The 19,909-nt window shown below is 45.0% G+C and overlaps 1 long non-coding RNA gene across 1 annotated transcript; it reads left to right on the top strand.

Annotated features, from left to right (window-relative positions):
• The first annotated feature begins 11,591 nt into the window (after nt 1–11,591).
• On the top strand, nt 11,592–16,738 carry LOC109310798. The gene is made up of 3 exons (XR_002101325.1): nt 11,592–11,722; nt 13,035–13,243; nt 16,392–16,738. It is a non-coding gene; the product is annotated as an uncharacterized LOC109310798 (long non-coding RNA).
• The last annotated feature ends 3,171 nt before the right edge of the window (nt 16,739–19,909 follow it).

Below are 19,909 nucleotides of genomic sequence, written 5' to 3'. Positions count from 1 at the left end.
TTTTACAGATAAGTGTGTGGTTGTTTTGAACTTTAGAAAGCGGGGAGGTTAGAGACTTATATTTCATCAGCTGCTCTGAGCATCATCTCTTGCACTTTCAACAACCTTTCATCACCATTTTTCAATGACAGTATCTAAGCACAATAAACTAAATTCACCTGTGCTAACCCAATGACTTCAGTACAGTCTTAGTAGAGATAAATCTGACTCAATGTTCCAGCTAGACCTAGACAGGCACTTTAGGCTCACATTTTGATTGAATTATCATTTGAATGAAGCTCCTTGCATGTGATCAGTGAGTATATTGAACTGAATCGAGTAAATGAAACCACAACACTAGCAAGGACCAAAAAAACTAAGTGGCAGCAGTAATTAAAGTGACTTTTTCTAAACATCACAAATAAACATAATGTGCAAGGCAAAATTCTGTAACAGTAGGTCAGTAGAAGGTTATGTATCTACCAAATCAAATGTGAATGTAGACGAAGTACAAAAAGACAACCAATGGGATTTTTTAAAGGTTTACTACATAATTAATAATGTTTTTAACCTTGAAAGAAAAAAAAAAAAGTTACTCACTGGGCGCGTCTACACAAGGTACTTTGCCATGCAGTTGACTAATTGACTGTGACATAAACCATCACTGTCTACACGTGCAGGCATTTACTGTGCAGTCAATTCATCTACTGCAAATGCAGGTTGCAGATTAACCACACTATAGATACTGCACGGTAGTGCACACAGACGACAACTGGAAGCAAATTTGCTCCTGGTCCACCCCACTGCCAGGGGGGCCACCCTTGGCCTAGCCCCAAGGCCACGGGTCTTGGAGCTTCACCAGCCTGGGAGGTGGGGCAGCTCTTTGCAGTGACTCTGCAGTGACCCCGGAGGTCTGCCTCTGGTGACCAGCAGTGGTCCTGGGCCAGCTGCAGCACTTGCCTGGACCCTGGTGCTGGCCCCCAGCCCCTGCACCCCAGGACACCGCTGGGAGCTCCACATCATCACTGCCAGCAGGGGCAGACTCAGGCCACCAGGCACACCTGCCACGCCTAGCTAGGCAGGCAGGCAGGCACGCATGGACCTTGCACATGCAGAGAAATGCATTGCTGTCAGTGGCAAAGCTGTGGGGGGCAGGGACATGTAGTATTGGTGCACGTAGCCCTCCAGGTGGTGGCAAACATTGCAGGGAAACACAGGCTTGCCCACTGTACCATCAAAGCTAGGGATCCCTCGCCAGGTTCTCAGGTATGTTTAGGGCAATCAGCAGCAACAGGCCATAGAGGGTCGGGCACCCTTCAGTTAATGCAAACAGCACACTGGACACCCCTCAGTCCACCCAGGACACTCTCATGAGGGATAAACTTGGGGTGCAAGGCACACACACAGTGGGGGGACAGCCCCAGGGTGCCTCTCTAGAGGGGAGAGGCCACCTGGGGGGTTGGCAGAGGTGCAACCAGCTCCACCTTCCAGTTGGGAGCTACAAGCCTGGGAACCATGAGCCTAGCAGCAACAGAGGAGATGGCCTAGCCTGCAAGAAGAAAAGTGGAGAGTGGGTCTGGAGCAGCCACAGCTGGTGCTGCCAGGAGCCAGGCCTGTCCCAGCCTGGGAAGGGGGTGGGGAAAGCAGGCTGGCTGCGGCAAGCACCCAGCAACAACCTGCCCCTGGCAGAGCAAATGGGGATGGTGGAGCTCAGCTGGTCGATGCTTGTGGCAGGGCCTGCTTGGCTGGCTTACCATGGTCCCTGGGCACCTGTACATGCATGACTGCTGATCTGAGGCACAACAGTGCATAGCCCCCTGATAAAGTGCATGTTAGCTCAGAAATGTTGCAAAGTCTCACAAAGCCTCTTTCCTCTTGCTCTGCCAGCCTCACTGTGGCATGCATGTCTGCGGTGGTGTAGCCAGAGGCCGAAGTGCTAGGCACCTGTCCCTGGGCTCTGCCCTGTAGGCATCCCCACCTCACTGTCCCCCCACCCCAGGAGGCCACACAAAGCATTATGTACATAGTCTACTTGAGAAAGAGGGTGCTTTATTGGTGGGGGATGGGGTGGTTGGTGAAGACACTCTGTGGCTCAGGAGGGAGGCAGTTTTGTGTTAAACAGGAACTGGGAGAAGGATTTGTGTCTGTAGAGGGGAATAAAGTGCTTTCCACAAAACTCTCAGTAGTGAGCATGGTGCTGGGGGTGTGCGGAGTGGTTGGGACTGGTTATCCAGGTGGCCTACGGCAGAGAGCGCAGCAGCAGGTAGCCCACCAGCACTTCTTGCACCCGGTGCCCTAGCTCCCACTGCTGGGTATGTGGCTCACCCAGGGCTACCTGCTAGTCGCTTCAACTAGCACTGCTGGGGCTAGGCATCCTCCATCCACTGTGCCTCATCTGTCCAGGCCTCACAGAAGAGCTCCTCCCAGGCCTTGCATATGTTGTTATGCAGTACACAAGCTGTGACAATGACCTGGGGGATGTTGGCCTTGAGGCAGGTGGTGAGGGTACATGAGTATCCTTTCAGGTGGCTGAAGACGCGCTCCACCAGCACGCAGGTCTGGCCAGGCTATTGAAATGTCCCTGGTGGGGGTCCAGCTGGCCACTCTAGGGCCACATGAGGCAGGGGAGAAGTGGGTAGGCAGGGTTCCCTATGAGGAGGGGTGGGACCATGACCTTGCCCAGCTGGAGGTCCAACACCCCTGGTCCAAAGCACCTGTCCTCCACCAGGGCAGAGTTGCAGAAGACATGGGTATCATGGGCACTACCAACCCAGATGGTGTTCATGTTGGTGAAGGTGCTGCAGTGGTTGATAATGACCTGCAGCACAATGGAGTGAAAGCCCCGCTGGCTATAGTAGGGGCAGTTGCGTAGTGCGGGCAGGTGATGAGGATGCGAGTCCCATCCAGAGCCCCAATACACTGGGGGAAACCCAGGGCACAGAACCCTATCACCAACTCCAGGGGTTGCGGACCCAAAGCATGGCATGCCCCAGCCCATCCTGCAGGGCAATGCAGACCCCCAGGATGGCCTCCCCCACGGTCATCTTGTCCACGCTGAAGAGGTGGGCAATAGCACAGGCTGGTGAGCAGGGCGATGGCAAGCTGGGTCTCTGCAGGGAGGGGCAGCTACATGGTGGTAGTCTGCAGCTACAGGTGTAAATGGAGCCAATCGAGGAGCTCTAGGAAGGTGGCCCCAGAAGGACTCATCATCCCAGGTGGTCTGAGCGATGTGTAGCCACCAGTCCTGGCTGGCTGGGCAGGCCCACAGGCAGTGGGGCTGGACCACCAGGAGCCTGTGGATGACACCACTGGTGGCATCCACATCGGCATCATTGGGATCCCTGCAGTGGGCCTTGGACACTGCAGAGAGCCTGGCCATGCGACCACACAGCACAGGGGGGCAGTCAGGGCTGAGACTGACCTGGGCCAGGCAGCAGCTGTTGTGGCAGCAAAGCATGGTGAGCAGGGTGGCAAGCAGGAGCTTGGGGCATGGGTTGTCGCTCTCAGGGCCTAGGGGTGGAGCAGCCATCACACAGCGGGCACAGGCTCTAGCAACATAGTTGGAGAGAGCTGTGCCAGCACATCATAGACTGCTCCGGGCCAGAAACACAGGTGGCCAGAGAGCACTACGTAGGGTTGGCTTTTAAAAAGGGGCTCCTGGCTGCAGACAGCTGGAGCTGGAGCCTCCAGCTGCTCCAGGCTGCTGCATGGGGGTAGCACAGGGCTGGAGAAGGCCAGAAAGAGGCTAGTGCCATGAGGAGCAAGTCTGCTCCCACAAACCTGCACATATAAATGCTTGCCCAGGGTGGGTCTACTGCACAGTAAATTACTGTGCAGTAAACCCATATAACACTAATTGCACATGTAGATGCACCCACTCACTATAAGCAGTAGAGGGAGACCAAACTACTTTGCTTTTATTAGGCCTGGACTTCAAACTTTCATACAGTGGGAAAACCCAGTTCAATTCAACATGCCTCCATTCCTTCCTCAACCTCACCGAGTAAGATAGGACCACAAAACAGAAAGGTCTTTCTACCCCTATCCACCAGCACTAAAACTTAGTTTAATATATTATTTAGATTCACGTATGCTATGGCCTGAAGGGCGGTCATCATAGAGGACATTCCGATTTTCTGCTACTCTGTCCTCTATTGAAACCCGACACCTTTGTGTCCTCTGTTTTTCTCTTTTCTATTTTTCTCTTCAAGAGAGGGCTGTGCCAGCACACCATAGACTGCTCTGGGCCAGAAACACAGGTGGCCAGAGAGCACCGGGTGGGAGTGGCTTGTAAAAAGGGCTCCTGGCCACAGAGAAAAAATAGAGGACATAAAGGCATCTGGTTTCATATTAATAGAGGACAACCAGACGGTCCTCTATGATGGCCACCCTACAGAGCCCATAGGACCCCCTGAATGAATTCTTGCTTGAACTACTTTTGTTTTGTTTTCCCCAAAATAGAAAAATCAGGCCTGGCTTTTGTTTCATATATTTTAACTTTCTGCTCTGAAAAAAAGACCCAAAGCAGGTAAAACTGTTATACTCTGTGGCTAACAAGGATGCAGACCTATATCAAGAGTCAAATATATTTCAGCACATGTTCAAAATATATTCACCAGTTCAAACAGAGGCCAACATGGGTTCTATGCATTCATCCTGCAAAATGTTGCCAAAAAGCCTTCTCAGGCACCTTGCAAAACTTCTCCAAACTCTCACAAATGTCCCTATAAAATATTTCAATTGCCTCCCTAAGATGCAACTCCCTCTCTTGCAGCTAGTCCAATTAGCAGATAATGTTGGTTTCACAGTTTTCTCAGCACAACTTCTTAACCAGCTTTAGCCATGAGACAGAAGTTATAACTAAGTTAGTGTTAGTACAATGTGTTAAATATCACAGCATTCATAAAGAATATTATTTAAAAGCAAGGAACTCCAGACTGAATAAAGCTAACGTGTCTGAAAATTCAACTTTAAAAGGGAAACCTTGCTACAATCCAGCTATGGCACAGTTATGCATCCTCCCCCACTCTTAACACTTCAACTGCTTTTTCTCTAGGTTGCCTTCTATGCCAAGTAACACCCACAATCTGATACATCTGACACCTACTAATAAGCCTCAAAAATACATGTTATACTAATGAGGCAGTCACTGGTACAATGTGAATGATGATCCTAAATTAGGGATAAAAGTAAAAAATGTTAGTACTTCACTGCACTTGAATGCAGTTGTCTTGATCAAGAAAAGATTTATTTCCAGAAAGTTTTTTAAAATATAGCTAAACCATGCAGCATTTTCATTCCCTTCTGAACATCCCTGGTTTGTTCTGAACATTAAGGCTCTTTCCTACAAGGAGGAGTCCCCAAAGGCCACTATCACGCTGGTCATTTCAGGATCTGCAGTTCTAAACAGATACACTTGACTCACGTTCGATTCGTCTCCTTTCTGGATCTGCTACAAAGGACTCTTTTACCAAAACTGATATGCTTGGGCCCTTTTCCTGAACTCCAAGAGCTCTGTACTAAAACATGCCCACTCCTGTCTAAGCAAGAAAACTATTATCGCCGTTTTCACTCGCATCAGGCTCAGGGGTGGATGCACTTTCTTCTTTTCTTAGTCTTAACAAAACAAACAGAAACTGATATAAATTACTCTAATCTCAAAGTCCCTCCTGTCCCAACAGTAGAATGTGGCCTAAAACGTAGTCAAAGAGGGAACATTTTGCCATCTGCCTCCTCCCTGTACACGGCTGACATTCTGGCAAGGCCCAAAGCACAGGCAGAAGTGACCCGTAGTAGACATGAACATGAAAGCAAAGTGAATGTATGCAACCCCTGTGATCAGCCTCTTTCCACTAAATGCAACCCCCCTTGAGAGCCATCAGAGGTTATCATCTGCATTTACAGAAGAAAAATAGGGAACGAATTGACTGCAAGTACTAACATTGTACTGCGATTCATTTTAGTAAACTGAAAGAAATTATTACTGAACATACTTCAGGGTGAAGAAACAGTAAGCAGGAATATAAAGGAACTAGAAGAAGCCCAAGCACAACCTCCTCCCCACCCCCAGAAAATGTGGCTGAGAAAAAACAAACCGAACACATTCAGAGAGAAATCAACTAGTTTTTGGCTGGAGACAGTAAAGAATGAATGTTTGATAGTGTATGTAGGAATGGTGCAGCGCATCCTAGCTCCACTATTTTAGGTGCAGTTTAAGCCCACATCCACCTTTGTGCTGTATCATTTCACTGCAGAGGCAGTGCCATCTCGATACCTGCTCCTGGTATATATGCAGCTCTTGAGGGGCAGGGACGACACACCTTATGATTCAAGCTGAGAAAGTATTTCCTCCAAAATGCTACTTTCAGTATAATTTGAGGCAGATCTTGCAATCCCTTGAAACATTTGCACCTACATATCTCTATAGCGCGCTGGTGTGGGGATCTAGACCCAGGTTTTAGGGACTTCCTTTTATAACAACTTGAGCCTCAAGCCATGGATCCGAATGTCCCTGAGCTCTGGATTCAGATACAAGCTTTATAGCTCTGTTACTATGAGAACCCAGGTTCACTCCCAGCCAGGAAAGGAGAAAATTCAGGTTGCAGGGACGCTAACATGCCAGAAGCAGAATCTTATCTAGGCAAGCAACTCTCAATTAGGGCCCTGGAGTCCTTTTGGCTAGCCTCAGGCTGGGACAAAGCGGGCCTGGGAACAGGGAAGTTAACTGGGCAGAAAATTCAATGCATCCATGAAGCCCTGCTTGAAATATAAAACTCCCCTCCCTGTTGCTTGACACCCAGGGAAAGGTCATGACATCCGAACAGAGGTCAGACCTGCATGAAACTCCAATCCAGCGCCACTGCCACGCACACCCAGAAGACCGCACGCTACACCAGTGCCTGTGCCCACGGGGGGGAAACAGACCCGCTCCGTAACAGAATTAGCGGTGCCCCCCGTGGAGGGTGGAAAAGCTTTGGAAAGGGTTAGTGTCAGCTGAGCTGGTTACAAATAATTAGGTCTGAATACAACACTAAAGGAAAGAAAATGTTTGGCTTTTTAACATGAATCCAAACATGTATGAAAGCATTATTAAGTGCTTAAGGGTCACATTCTCCAGCCCTAGCCAAGTCCATGAAGTTAGCTTGAGAGTCAAAGGTATCAAGGGTGTAAACAAACCTTTAGCTATCAATACCTGCCATTGCTCTGGAGTTTTGATCAAGCTGCATCACCGTGGGTGGTAGATTTTTATGCACCTCTGTAAACTTAGGTGAAAGATACAGGGCATAGGTTCAGAGCAAACAGGGGTTTTTTTCTTGTTCTTTTCCCTCAGAAGAGCTACAATATCTCCCAGCTGGAGGACATTTGAGCCTTGGAGTAAACCCCCCCAGCACAAATCTTTGTAATAATAGACAGCAATCTCCAGGTCTGCAGGTGATAAGCTATATTTTTTCAGGAATATCTTGTGTACCTCCTGCTGGTCTTTTCTGGCATTCAAGTCTCAGATCCATATTTGGTATAATATCCTACACTGTGCATGAGGTGCTATTGTTCTTTGTGTTTGAAAATAGAGCAACTGCTCAGATGTTTGTAAAGGTAGCCAGGGCGGCATCAAAAGGAATGTGAAGCAGAAGGAAACCAAGATGTACTAAAGCAGCAAAGATTTTTCAACACTAATTAGTCTAAAAGGATTTTTCAAATCCATGAAACAATAGAACAGCATTCAAGCAACATGATCACTCATCAAAAAATGGCCACAATTAAAGCAGGTTTTTTAGTACTTTGAAGTCATGAAATTGCTTCTTTAAATTAAAGCTCTCAAATAAAATGTTAAAATTAAGGCTATAAATAAGTACCTTCATAATCTAGAATGCCAGTACTTTATTTCAAAGGAAAATAAACCATTATGGGGAAATCTTAAGTATTTTACTTATTGCAATTAATGGGGTTTGATGGATTCTTTCAGTTTAAAGTGAAGGCTCAGACTGAGTTTTGTATTTGTGTGCACGTAGGTATGGGGGTAAGGATACAGATGTGTCTGATGTTAGAAGGGGTTTCTGAAGAACCAGGTCAGTAAACTAATTGCTTAGTTCCGGAGGACTTATTTGGGTTGTTCCTGATTTCTACTTGCAAAACTTAGTTTTACCTTGAAATGATTGTTGCTCTTTTTTTGACCTGAATGATTGATTAGCTAATATTTGGCACCTTACCAAGTTTTAATCAGGTATTTAGTTTGTACACTTCTGTCTATTTGCAAAGAAGGGACACAACACTCCTGTTTCCCAGAACACAACAAGGATAAACAAAGTGCAAGCAACTTCCTGGCCAACAATTTCCAAGCCTACCTTTCAGGACCAGTACTGTGTCCTAAGAAACTCTCTCTCTCTCTCTCTCTGCTTCTTCTCATTACCCTACTTATGGCTGCTTCTGCGCTTCCTGCCTTTCACATACAGCTGCAAACAATCTATCTTTTTCAGTCCTTGCCAGGGAAATTCCTCAGCCCACACAGCTTAGCTTCTGACTGGGCTGGCTACAAAGTCCATTGCCTTGGGCCTCCTATTGTTTTCAGCTATCACTATATAAAAGAAGCATTTGTTTGCTCCTTGCATAGAAGGAAGGTGCTTACTACTCACACTGGCTTCAATAAGGTCTGTGACTGATCTGTAGATCAAAGACCTGCTCCTTAGATACAAAGATAAGGCAGTTCATAAAGCCCAGCTAGAATTTGTAGGGGCTCTGTCTATAGATACCATAAGTCATCACACCCTTCCTAATTTCCAACAAGCAGCCTCATCTGGTGGAACTGGGCACAGAGTTGTAAGCGGCAGCACTAAAAATCTAGCAGTCAGACTGATGGAGGAAAGCAAGGTATGAACATTAAGCATCTGAGCCCAGTAACTCCTCCCCCCCACCCATAACAAAAAGGATGTCACAGGAAATGAAAGGCACCCATGCTTTTTTGCCACAGTACCATCTAAAAGTCTAATCTAGTGTCCTTACAGCTTCACTTGACTGTTCAGTTTCCCTTCTGCAAAGACTGGGTAGCAGGACTGGACCCAGGGGTTTTGCTGCACTCTGTTCACAAACCTTCCACTTTAAGCAGCCCGTGCAGGCCCACCATTTCTTCCATTTCCTTCCTCACAGCTTGGAATTACAGTGGTCTGGCTCATATGGACTGGAACAGCTCGCTGTCCCTATTGCACCTCTAGCCCGAATATTGTTCCAAGCAGGGCAGAGGTCCCTCCCTCCTTCCTGATCCTCCCCAGCCTCAGTGTCTCCTGACAGCCAGACTGATTGCATCAGCCGGGCAAGGGGGAGGTGGAATTCCAGGGGTATCTCACTACTGTAATGCTGTAAATTCATGAATTGAAGCTAGAAGAAAGGAAACAGACAGGAAGAGAGAGACACAAAGGAGCTACATTCTTTTGACTGCCTTCCCACCTGCTCCGCCAGCGCGTTTTCCCTTCTGCCCGCTTTGCAAAGTTAACTCAGCTTTTCTGTTCTGCTGGCCAGCCCTTTCTCAGTGCATCAGAAGGTGAAACACAGGGTTAACCCAACGCTCTCGTGCTGCCACAGCAGATGCCTTACATTTTGTTCCCTTGCAATTGGCAGAGGCACCCAATGTTTTCACTGGGGTAAAGTCAAAAGCCACATTGCTCACGAAAAACAAGCCAAGGGGCTCTGCCTATCCCCGGCTGCTTGCTGCTTCCTCAGATGGGGCTGTACCTCTCTAGGCTCTTTGTAGTCCAAAGTGACACTGAAAAATCTGTTTCTTTACCACTGTGTAGTAACCACAGCAACAAGATTATCACCGTGTCAGTCAGCAGCCAACACCAGGCCTCAGCCTCATGGCTTCACATGGCATTGGTAACCATTTCAGATCTAGATACATCTGGACTGTGGCCCTAGCTCTGATTGTGTAGTAGCTGAATTAATGTGATGAGCTATGCTAAGAAATTGCCATTTATTTATGGTAACAGAGTTCACATCCAGGAAGTGTAAGTTAAGAGGCCAGTTTCTCACATCTTGCAAAGTCCCACTGACTTCCTGTCTAGGCCTGTTCCACATCAACATCACTGGTGTCAAAGGACATAGCCACAACCTCAGACCTTGACAACACAAGAGTCTTGGAGGAATGCTTAAAGAGCTGGGATTTCTGGCCCCCTGCATGGCAGATATCTGCAGCTCAGTCTTTCACCTAGTCTCATAGCCTGCCTGTGGCTTAGGGATGGGACATTATTCCTTTTGTACAGGAGATACCAGGCACTGAAAGACTAAGTGATTTGCTCAAGACCACACAGGAGAAGTCTGTGGCAGAACACGCCTGAATATCAGGGTCACACCCAAACCACAGGGACCATGCCAGCATAGTTCCTATAGGTTCTTCCCGACTGTAATCCTTACCTGGATCACAATTGAACTGCTGCCCCCTGTCTCCATCATAGGCCAAACCAAAACTCTGAAGTTTGATGCTCCCAGCATTTGCCATCTGCATTGGAGTTTGGTGCATGGGCCTATCTTGAAACAAAAGCAGCCCCTGGAGTTTTATTTTTTTTTGTTAGTATCTAAACACTAATACTGAGAAACTGCACCCCGCCCCCCAAGGGCCTCACTTCTTCCACTGGCATTCAGAGCACCCATGTTCCAAGCTATACATGAATTGTACTAAAAAAAGAAAGGTACTGTAGTTATCCCTGGTAGTCTGAAGTTAGACAGAAGGCAAGACAGACTGGCACCTTTTATAGACTAATTCAACTAATCAGCTTTCAGAAGCAGGAGCCTACTTTGTCAGAGGCCATAAATGGACCTGCAGGGAGCAGGAGCTTCTAAATAGCTTTTTAGAAAGCAGTAAGTTCTAAATAGAAAGCAGTAAGTTCAATAGAAACTATAGGGAAGTGAGGAGGAAGCAGGAGGTGGTACTATTGAGAGAGGCAAAGGTGGCAAACAAAGCAGTAAGCCCATAGGGACACAGGGGTTTTAATGTAGCCTACATAATGGGAATACATAGTCTCTGTTTAGATCATATTTAGGAAGGACAGGCTTATTGACTTGGGCACGGAAAGTGTTTCTCCCCTAATCTATGAAAGGCCTGACATGCAGAGGCACAATGCTGTTATCACTATTGAGCAATCAGCAATGAAAAAGCCAACAGCTGATTAGGTCTGTCCTCATCAGTAAACAGAAATAACTGTGTCCTACCAAGCCAGGTCAGGCACATTACTCAAGCTGCATGGACTGCACTAGCCTTGCCACATTTGAGGCCATTAGAGAAATGAACCTGATTTGCAGAGCCTCGATCCCAGCCCCAAACCTAGCCAGATTCCTGACACTGGGATCTCAGTTGTGATCCAAGACTATTTTAGCAAAAAGCAGCAGAATACACGATGTATTCTGTATCACTTAACTGTAAAAAGCAATCAGTAAGAAGGAATCTAGAGGAAAGAGCAGCAGATAGACACACTGACTTTTCAAGCCTGCTGTAGAAACTTGTGGACTCCTATTCCAGAAATAAGGCAGCTGCAACAGCAATAGATAGCAAAAGCTCAAGTGCCAGCATAAACAGGGCTCAGGTGTTTTTAACCATCTGGCTGATAGGCCTCAAAATGCCATTGCTAATAGGCAGCATCATGGAACAGGTGTGTATCTGGTGGGATCCCAGTTCTTGGCCATGCTGCATTCAAGATTTCAGTCTGCACCTTGGAAGAAAACATAAAATTACAGATACAATAAATGGAGGATTTGTGAGGTGAGGTAGTACCTTTTATTGACCACCATGTATTGCTGGTAAATGTAGGAGACAAGCTGTCAGGCTCCAAGTACCCTTCATCAGGTCTGGGAAAGAAGTAGTTACAGTTCAAGCTAAGTACAGCGCTAGAACAACCAATGAATTGGCAGTTAGCACAAAGGTTAGGGGAAAGGACAGATCACCATACAGTGCAATTTGGCTCACTTGGTAAGCTGTGTTTGAGCAGAGAAAGTGCATTTCAGTATAGTCAGATGTACACTAATGTATCTAGGAAGAAAGACTGTTGTGATGGGCAATCAGCTAGACATGAGCATCCAGAGCTTCTGGGGTTTGTCTAGTAACAATAGCGTGCCCCAGGCAGCAGGAAGCTGTTCCCAAGCAGCCTACTTGAGTCCAGTGACAAACTCTGGAGCCAGAAGTTTGCCAGCAAAGCTGATCTGGGCTCATACCCAGCACCTAGTTCTAGACCCTTGGTCTCCCATGAGTGCTGCCCACAAGGTGAGAGCAGCCTTACTGGTAAACTTCTGGTTCTGGTGGTCATCCAGGAACTTGGGTCATCTCCATGTCCCAGAACATGCTGCTGCCCTGGCATAGGCAAGACAACTGGAATCAAAAGAGCTAAGGCAATCCTTGGCTATGTATACACAGAAGAGTATTAAACTGTAGCAGAGAGATGATGGTATTTTTGTTGTTGACACTGATGCTTACAGGATCGGGTGTTCATGGTTCAAGAAGGCTGATGAAAAATTGGAGAAGTTTTAATCAAATAAGTGGCTGAAAAATGATTAAACATGTTTTGTAACAAGAGATTTGAGTGAGCGATTTGAAGAACTGTCTCTTCAGTTCATCAAAGAGAGGGCTAAGACTTGATCACTAAGAACAGAATCTGGTACTAGAAAGTTCTGCTTATCAGCTAATGATGTGCTGTGATTTAATGTCTGAACATTTCAGCTAGGTAATCTAGATTAGAAATTGAGACAAATTCTTAACTATGAAGGTATTTAACCATGAGAACAACATTAGCAAGGGTTGTGGTGGATTCTCCATCATGGGAGACATTCAAAATAAATTAGATGTTTTTCAAAAACATGCTTCAGTTGAAACAAGGATCAGGTCAGTGAAAGCTATAGCTTGTGTGGTGTAGCTCAGACTAGATGAGAACAATAGCCCCTTCTTGTCTTGCAATCTAAGAGAGCCTGCTGAGAGCACATTTTCATCACACCGTGGTAAGCATTTGAGACCTGCACCGGTAGATTATGTCAGTTCAAGTGCACCATTTCTAGAATGGCAGCATTTGTTTTTCCTAGTATAGACGCACACTTAGATGAGGCAGCTGTGATAATCGCAGGAGCTCAGCTGCCACAGTCTAGGGGCACAATCTCACCATGTCTCCATGGAACAGAAGAACCAAGGATTACAACTGAGATGCCAAGACCTATGTATCCTCATTAGATAATGGATGCCAGGAGGAATGCAACTTGACAAGTGAAAGAGGTTACATTTTTCTCAGCTGCAAAAAAGGTACCCAGAATAATGTTAAGAATGCTCATATCTGCTCCAGCCTTTGTAAATAAAGCAGCAGCTTTAATGAGTCTCAATCGCATAAAAAGGAATCAGGATAAGGACCCTCCTCAGGCCAGACATTACTCTTTGAGGTATTCAGTCCTATGAAAGGGAGTTTCTTACTTCTAGCATAATCTGTCCTTTCTTGGACGCTGGTGTTTTTTCACCTGGGCTGGTTATCTGCTGCAATATCAAGTTGTTTAGAGTTTTAAAATATTTTTCTGTGTGCCTCAGCTAATTCGTTCTCACCTTGTAGCTTTAGCTTTAGGCTGTTAGTCCTTGCTTTTTAGGACATTCTTATGCAAAGTGATGAGGTAGCTTACTTAACAAATATAACTCCCCTGAAAAAATTTGATTTACTTGGTTCTGTCTTGGCTATGACCTTTAATGCAGTCCACCTTGTCTACTTCTTTCCCCTGGGCTGCACAAACTAGGCTCTTCCATTTGCTTCTCCTGGATCACATAAAAAGAGATGCTGTCTATTGTCCAGAGAACAGCATAGGGATTCAGGCACTCGTGCCTTCTGATCTTGGCTGATGTCAAGTCCCTTGTTGGCTTTAGGTGAGTTGTTTGACCTCTGCCTCAAGTTTCCCTATCTTGTCAGTTCAAAACTATCTGTAACTACCTACCTCTGAGTACAGACTGGGATCACCTAATGCTAGTAAAGCTAGCTAATACATGTGGGGTAATGAGGATACAAATTAAGCACTTGATTCTCATAAAAGTTGTTCTTTGCGGTGCAACGAAGAGATCTTGTTGGGACTAGTTAATTGAGCAAACATTCCATCCCATTCTGAAATATGCTAGCTATGCTTTCCTAGGCTTTTTTTCAAGAGTACGGGCCGTCCCTTCAGCACATTCGTTTCTCCACCAACCTGAAAAACAAATGCCTGCTCCCAATTCCTGGGCCTCACCTGATGCTCCCCAATTCCTGTCAGATTAGATTTCTCTAAGGAGGTATTCTCACAACACATCATTTCATGAAACATACAAGGGGAAGAATTACTAGATTGCCTGCCAGTGTTGTTCCTCTGTCTCTTCCTCCACCAAACGTTTTACCTCTGGAGTATTTTGTCACGTCTCCACTGAAACCTTTTATCTTCAATTTCTTCCTCATCTCCCATCTCTCCAGAAAGGCTGCTTCAAGGCTACTTTTCATCCCTGCCCATATCTGACTCAGTGAACTGGCCTCCTAACTTGCAAACAGTGTTCAAGGGTGTCTTCATCGCCATCAGAACTCTCCATTTCTAGCTTTCATTTTGCACTTATTTTCCTCTAGTTCCTCTTCCTTTCTCTATACTGCAGCTACTTCCAGGATTTTTCTTATACTTTCTTTCATGCCACCCCTTACAAACAGGCCCCCTCCTTTTCTTGGAGTATATTCCTGGAAACAGTCCAGCTTCGATGATTATGTACCCTAGTGTCTGTATAGCTGGTGTCTCTCTCTAATGTATTCCTGTACCTTTACAGCCTTAGGCAAAACCCACTGAAGTCAACAAAAGTCAACTGACTTGAACGGGTTTCAGTTGAAGACTTCAGGGTGTCTGCACTGCAGCCTTCTGTGACTGCGGTGTAACATATAGAAATAGCCAAATTAACTTTAAATAAGGTAGCTCAGGAACTATAGTCATCTAGCAGTGGCAGCATGGGACTCTGTAAGGGGTAAGTGATTCTGGCAAGAATGTAATCTGTCATGTCTGGGAAACCGGTCTTGTCTTTGACCCTTTCCACACATACCATAAGACCACACATTTGCATGGTGTTTTCCAAAAAGCAGCAAATGATCATAGAAATCAAACTGATAAGCTTCAGGAAAACCGTGGTAACACTGTTATGCTGGGCAGCTGTCTAGCATGCTGATCGCTTTCTGGTTGGTTGAATTGCCCACCCACTAAACAAAGCGCATCCAGCGAATACTTTTTCGTGCTTCCAACATGTCTTGTGAGGATGTTTTGAGAATGAAGTGAAGTAATGGGGAAAGAAAGAAAATCTGTCTTAACATGATTTGTGTATCGACACACTATGTCAAAGGGAAATAACCAATTTCTTATGACTAAATCACTGGCTCCTCATTTCTCACAATGTAAATAACACGGAGCAATAGTAGTATATCCTTTTGACATAGCGCACAGAAACAGATACATAAGATCTAGGCCCAGGTGAACAGATTTTTGCCTTGAAGTCAGAGATAACCAGGAGTCTTTAGAAACAGGAAGTCATGCTAATTAAGTTACATATGAAAAGGAAAGGATATTGAGATAAGCATTTCTTATATTTCTGGATGTACATCAGATTCCAGCTATGTAGACACTGCTGTGCAAGTTGGAAGTTCCTTCTTTTATTTAAAAAAAATGTGAAGGTAAATTGACATTTACTCACTGTGGTCTTTTCAATATCATTGTAGAAAAGTTTCAAACTATTTTACTGAGATCACACACAAAACATCAACATGGTACATGCCTATGCAAAAACTGTTGGGTTTGAATGTCTTACTTTTTAGCTTGCTGTTTTTAAAAGACTTGGCCTCACAGTAGAACATCAAGACTCAGTATGCAGCATACACCACACTTCCAGTATGAGTATCTTAGTTCAGATTCAGGAAAACAAGACAAGGATTGAGGGCTGTGTTAGAGCAAGGTGCGCACATCTTCCTCATCCGCTGCTGCCGCAGAGAGCTGGCAGCTGCTACTGCAGAAGGCAGGCTTCTTAGGAAAGCTAAGCTGTATATACCAGGGGGCCCTGCTGGCTGGGTGAGGGAGCTTCTTGGGAACACCTGTTGAGTTGCACCCCTGTTTGAGTTTACTTTCCAAAAGCCCTTTTGCTGCTTTCCTTTCCATGGAACGTAAAGGGACGGCTGTAAATAGAGGATCTCTGCAATTCCCTCCTTTCTTGAAGAGAAGAAAGTGTAGCCTCCAGCCAGACTGAAAACAAGTTCCTTCCCGTCCTCAAAACAAATAAAGTGAAGCTTATAAGCAAGCTGCTAGTTGAAACTTGGGAGATCGCCCTTCCCCGTGCAGTCTGGTGAAAAGCTGCTAGAAAAAACTTTACACACAGAACCTTGTCTGCTGCAAGAAATGGGCTTTCTGGAGTGCTTCCTTCTCTTTAGGTGAAAGCCTTCCTAGTCCAGCTGGAATCAAGACAAAGAAGTGGAACACACCTGCAGTGTTTAAGAAGCTCTTACTCTGTGAGAAACACACCTTTCCCCAATCCAGGGATCCCTCCCTCAGTTCCCACCTGCAAATGATTTTCCTTCTATTGCAAGTGCTCCCAGCCTCACCTCCATATAACTCTTCAATTTACTGGGGCTACTAGATGTGTGTACATGTGGATCTGTGGCAGAGTCTCTTGAATAGTTTATGTGGGATTTGTGCAGGGACTTTTTCTTCTATAAGAAATACAGAAACACTTTTTGCACGGCTGTTCCTATGGGGAACCCCTCCCCCCATGAGTAAGATTGGCTAAGGGGCATAAGCCCCCCCTAAGGTGGCACCAGTCACCCATGTGTTCAGCTATGATAACCCTTCTCTTCAGATCCTCTGCTATAAGTGGCTTATAGTCCTTTGCACCACTTTAGATTTCATCCCATGTAAATAAAGAGGGACTTGACACATTTATGGGAGATGCTGTGCCTATTCCAGGATTACTAACCCTGCTGAGACAAGTATTTTCTATTCTACGTTGCAGCTGGCATGTTTTAACTTCTCTGAGCAATCCAAAAAAAGTGTCATATTCACAGCCTTGGAGTAGTGCAGGTATATATTTTCCCAATTTTTGATTTTTAAGATGAAATATCCATTAAAAAATATTTTAAAAGAGATTTTTGGAAAAATTATGAACTGTTCATAACTTTTCTATAGCAAACTGGAAATATTTAGTGTTTATAACTAGCTTTACCCTGGAAGTAAAAGTCCAATCTTTTTTCACATAACAGCTGTAAGTCTTTGCAGGACTCGGGTCATATTGTTTAAATATAAAACTTTGCAAATAGGGAAATAGATGTTAAAACCCTGGAACCGCACCATAAAACTTCTAAAATAGAGCGTTTCCAACTATTTTCTAAAAGCCTGACTCTTAAATACTTTAATAAGCTAATGATTTACCTCCATACTTAAAATAATTAGGTTAGGTTGCTGTATTAAGTTAATGTTTTACATTTTTTGCACCAAAAAAAATCTGAGAATGCCATAATAAATTAATGATTTACCTACAGCATTATTTTTGCAGGCATGCAGACAGAGCAGTTTAAAAGAGCAATCATTTAAGAATTTTATATTAAAGACAATTCAAAGGAAAGATAAAAGTGGATAAAAGGTGTGTATCAATTAACATCTTGCTTTTTGTTAAAGTGTGTATTTAAGGGAAAAAAATGAGTCAGTGGAAGGATGAATGGTACCTTGTAAGTAGCTGGGTGAAAATGCAGTCCCACTGGTTAGCAGACAAAGCAAAAAATACAAGGATATCTATATATAAGAGAAATTTTCCAAGCATACTGGTATGTTTCCCCCTAATCAAGGGATATCTGTACCCAGCCAATAAATGAAGTCACAACTGTATGACTGGTCTGCCCAGATGAACATCTGCACCTGCATAGAGCTGTATTGAAGTCGATAGCCTTCATAGAGATGCCACAGTCTAACCAGGACTCCAATCACAGTATCAGGCCAGTAAGCATTAGCTTTTGGCATTATTGATGTGTTCTTGCTGGTCTGGCAGATTTAGTAAAGGAAAGTTATGTTACACACCAAAGCTTGACATGAGAGCTAAACTGAGAAAAACAAAAGTGATATGCACTTTGCATTATTTGAGTATGTCAAAAATACACATTGCCAAACAACAGACATGCACCATCTGCTCTTCACTGTCTGTTTACAATAAAACAACATAAACATAGCTTAGGTCCATAATCCACATGGACAGTATTTCAGACATGCTTAGAAACTACAGTCAGGACTAAGACCTAACTGACCTTCCTGTCCCCAGAGACCTCACTATCTACACTGATATTTAAGGTTAGATAAAAGAGCCAATCCAAACTGACAAGACTATGAGAGTTGCCAGTGCTCAGCATGTTTGATCTGGTTCAAAAACAAAAGCCACAGAAAAGTGCTACGTTATCCTACAGTACTGCTGTGCTCTTGGGTATTTCTTCTCAAGTGCAATTTTGTACCTTCTATAGATTTGCCAAAACCTTAGTCACATAGTTTGACTGCCCTGGGGCCACTGATTACCCTGTCAAACAAGGAGAAACTGCCCTCCTGCTTTTTTACCTATTGTACAGGTGACACCTACTGGAAGAATGTGATGACAGCAACATGTGTTTCTTCTATGGGGAACGTAAGTGCCATATGGAGGCAGGCCAGTGGTCCATTTAGTCTAATATCCTGTCTCCAGCAGTGGCAGGTGTGGATGTTTTACAGGGACAGCATTGAACTGGGTATATATAAAGTGATTTATTCCCTACTCATTATCATCCCATGGGATTAGTTTTACCACTAATGCTCAGGAAATACTAGTGACAGCACAAGCCAACCATCTTGCTCTACACCTGCTGTCCTCATTCAGTTTCTTTCTAGCACAAAACCAGATTAAGCTCCCCAATATACCTCTCACGCTCCTTAACATATAAAGAATGTATAGCAGTGGTTTTGGGGTCAGTTCAACGAACCAAAACAGGATGATTGCAGTTTCAGGAATATAAAAATGTTCTATGTTGACTGAAAATGTTGAAACAAAATATTTTGGACCCAATAATTCCAAACTGATATTTTCCAGAATTTCCATTTTCCAGCAGTGCTGAGTTTCTGTGGTCAGGGACAATTCAACAGCACTTCTCTTACTCCAACTGCTCCAAATTCAAGCTCAGATAATCTTTTTTTTTTCCTTCCAAACTACCTTGCAATTTCAAGTAGCTTTGGCATTCTTCCTTCCTGTCCTGAACTGTTGCAAAGCCCTGCTGTGCACTTAAACATATAGGCCATGTCCAGACGAGTCTGGCCACGTGGCAATGCAGACTTGTCTGCAGTGCCACACTGCACATTCAAGTGTTCCCTGCACTGCTACCTTGCAGGCAGGGGAGGAGGGAGTTACCTCAGGAGATTCCAGGGTCAGAAAACCCATACCAAAAAAAAAAAGCAGGGTGGCGCACAGGGTGACAGTGCATGCCACCCAAACCCAGAACCTGGCTGGCTGCAGCCACGCTCCAGCTACAGGGACACTGCAGCTGCAGCTTCCTCGGCCCCCAGGACCCCAAGTAAGGCTGCTGGAGCCAGCACAGTTGCTGGCCCCATCCTCCTCTACCCAACTTGGGGTAACCTGCCACATACCAAAACATGCATGGCATGGGCATTCCCCAGGGACAAGCAGCAATGGTACAAGATGTGGAGCTGCTACTTGTCCCTGGGAAATCAAATGTCCACACTCATCTGGACATGGCCATAATGTTTTTACCCTAGACCTTGCTGCATTTCAGTAGTATGTGAAGACATTTCTGTATCTAATCTGTCATCTTTATGTGCCTGTATATGAAATTGCTTTGCAGTTTCTGAAAGTGAGGGAGGGTCTGTTAAGAGTATCTCAGAATTTAAGCACCCAAAACTACCAGTGACTTTTCAGCATCTTGATACA

Source organism: Crocodylus porosus, unplaced genomic scaffold (assembly GCF_001723895.1).
Source record: "Crocodylus porosus isolate Cpor-Errol unplaced genomic scaffold, CroPor_comp1, whole genome shotgun sequence".
Taxonomy (NCBI): Eukaryota; Metazoa; Chordata; order Crocodylia; family Crocodylidae; genus Crocodylus; species Crocodylus porosus.
Note: the sequence above shows the minus strand (reverse complement) of the source record. Positions and strands in the feature narration are given on the sequence as shown.